Source organism: Mandrillus leucophaeus, unplaced genomic scaffold, assembly GCF_000951045.1.
Source record: "Mandrillus leucophaeus isolate KB7577 unplaced genomic scaffold, Mleu.le_1.0 Scaffold262, whole genome shotgun sequence".
Lineage (NCBI taxonomy): Eukaryota > Metazoa > Chordata > Mammalia > Primates > Cercopithecidae > Mandrillus > Mandrillus leucophaeus.
In genome coordinates, this window is record NW_012102721.1 from 1,900,466 (window position 1) to 1,903,112 (window position 2,647).

The 2,647-nt window shown below is 46.1% G+C and overlaps 1 protein-coding gene across 1 annotated transcript in view; it reads right to left on the reverse strand.

Moving 5' to 3' along the window:
- Positions 1-2,647, reverse strand: part of LCA5L (Leber congenital amaurosis 5-like) — a 49,477-nt gene that overhangs the window by 7,046 nt on the left and 39,784 nt on the right. The window lies entirely within an intron of this gene.

Genomic DNA, 2,647 nt, shown 5'->3' on the forward strand with positions numbered 1-2,647 from the left:
GGGAGGGAGGGAGAGAGAGAGAGAGAGCACTCGTCTCCTTGTGCTCCTTAGGGTCAAATCTATGGGCCAAGGGATATTCAGGGGGTAACATCTCTGCAGTTTGGGAAAGTCTCAGTGCAAGAGGCCTCAGTGTGGTCCAGGAAAATTGCAAGCCCCTTGAAAAGCACCTCCCTGCCCCATTCATCATGGAGCTAAAGTAACGTGGTATTGCCCAAGTCGTAAGTCAGAAAGGGCTAAATACTCTCTCCAGGCCAGAGACTGTGCTTCCCTTCCCTGTGCAACCAGTGGGACCTGTGGAGGGAGCTGCACCTGCTCTGGAGTCCTTAAGGTTACAGGTCCAGGTGCTCCCATAGCACAGGCTTTGCGATAGAGAATCTAGCCAGAGATCAGATGGAGGATGCATCTCAGAGCATTTGCATCAACAGTCAGCAAGAGAAGATCACCAGGATTTATTTGACCAGACGGAGAAGAGGCCAGGAGTTTTAGCAGCCACATTCAGTGCACATCAGACAGGGTCCTGGGAATTTAAGACCAGTCACTCATCAGGAGAAGCAGGTGTAGAGAGGGGCCAGAGGGCAGAACACAGACCAGAGGCCTCTTTTCCGCTCCACCAAGAGTACACATATGTTTTCTCTCGTGCCCAGGATGCCATCTCCACTGAGACAGAAGATAGGGATGAGGAAAAAGTCTGCAAGTCTAAGAGACAACCTAGCATAAGACTGGAGTTAGAAGAGACTGTGATGAGCTTGTATCCATTTCTCCTTGTCCAACTGCCACCCTCATCCCTAATTTGTGGGACTGGGGCTCATAAGGAAGTATGACTCAGTTACAGAAAATAAAGAACATGACATATTTTTGTACCTGAATTGTACAGTGTAGATTTTCTACTCATTTGAATCATAAAATTAGTTTATTATCAGAGGTACACAAAGGGATAAAACACGAGAATATTAATCTTTTCTAGAATTTAAGTTTCTGGAGGCAAAAATGTTAACAGTTCATCTCCCTTTTCTTATTGTGGTAACACTTAGCCAAAAGAACAGTAAATGCTGACAGTTCATCACCATGAAAAGTTGATCAGGTATATTCTGGATAATAGCTTTCAGATGAAGGATACTGTGTAAAACATTTTAGAATGGTTTTTCATCCCTACTGGTTAAGAAACATTTTCATATTTACAGGGACAAATTTTGGTTACCTGAAAAATTCAGTTCTATCTTTTGATTTGGTCTGGACACTTGGAGGTCAGCAACAGAGAGCAGGAATGAGGCAGAGCAAGAACAGAACAACAAGGGGCCGCCACAGGGGCGGCGGGGGTCAAATGGAAGCAACCTGGAGGATGGTCCTCCTTGAGGCTTGGAGCAGAGCTTCAGGTTGGGCACCACGACAGAGCTGGGCCAGAAGTCTAACAGCAGGCTGGAACACAACCCGGGAGACTCGTGTCGTTGGGTTCAATCAGTCAAGGCAAACAAGAAGACAGTCCGTGGCTGGGAATGTTCATGGGATGCTCGTGGAATACTCAGCGCAGAGACTCCCCGCAAGCGCAAGGGTATCAAGTAAGAGTTAAAGGGGAAGTTGGGTCATGGTGTGGAATCATATGAAGGTCAGCGTTGATGGCTTGCAGCACTTAGATAGAAAGCACTGTCTTAATGCAGGAGTGTGACTGTAGCCTGGGTATAAGACGGGTGGCAGTACCTCATGTGGGAGCTGTGGAAGGCTGATATCCCTCTTCTCACTTCGGCTCATACTCCAGAAGTGGGCCTAGACCTCGGTGGGGGATGACTTTGAAAATGAGTTTCAAAATATAGAAACAGAACTTTTGACCTTTGGGACCAGACTCTTCCAAGCTCAAACAATGACTTTCGTTAATGTGGCAGACTGTATTTTCCTAGAATTCCCACGACAAGATTTCTAGTCCCATATGCTCTTCAAGGACCTTGTGACACCCTACCAAGAGGTGGAGTTCACTGCTTGAACTGCCTAGGACCACCTTGTCACTGCAGAAGTGATGCTGTGTGACTGCCAAGGCTAGGTCATAAAAGGCAGTATTGCATCTGTCCGGTTCTCTCTCTCTCTCTCTCTGTCTCTGTGTGTGTGTGTGTGTGTGTGTGTGTGTGTATCTGTACATATTTTAGTTTGTGATTGTCTATGTTTGGTTTCCTTAATCTAAAAAAAAAAGAAAACCCCCTTTTTTATCTTCCAGAAATTCTTTGTTCGATCTGGTAGTTTTGGTGTCCTTTCTGGGATTCTGGATTCTTTTATTTATTTTTAGAGACAAGTGTCTCTCTGTTGCCCAGGCTGGAGTGCAGTGGCGCCATCACTAAAGCCTCCAACTCCCGGGCTCAAGAGATCCTCCTGCCTCAGCCTCTGGAGTAGCTGGGATTACAGGTGTGTGCCACCATGCCCAGATAATTTCTAAATTTTTTTGTAGAGACAGGCTTTGTTCTGTTGCCTTGGCTGGTCTTGACTTCTTGGGCTCAAAAGATCCTTCTGCCTCAACTTCCCAAAAAATGGTGTAAGCCACCATGCCTGGCTTGGAGCATTATTTTAAAAATACATTTTCTGTCATTTCTATGGGGCTTTGGCAGGGAGGGACAAAAAGCATGTGTTCGGGCCACCTTCTTGATCTAGCCATTTCTACTCTTTT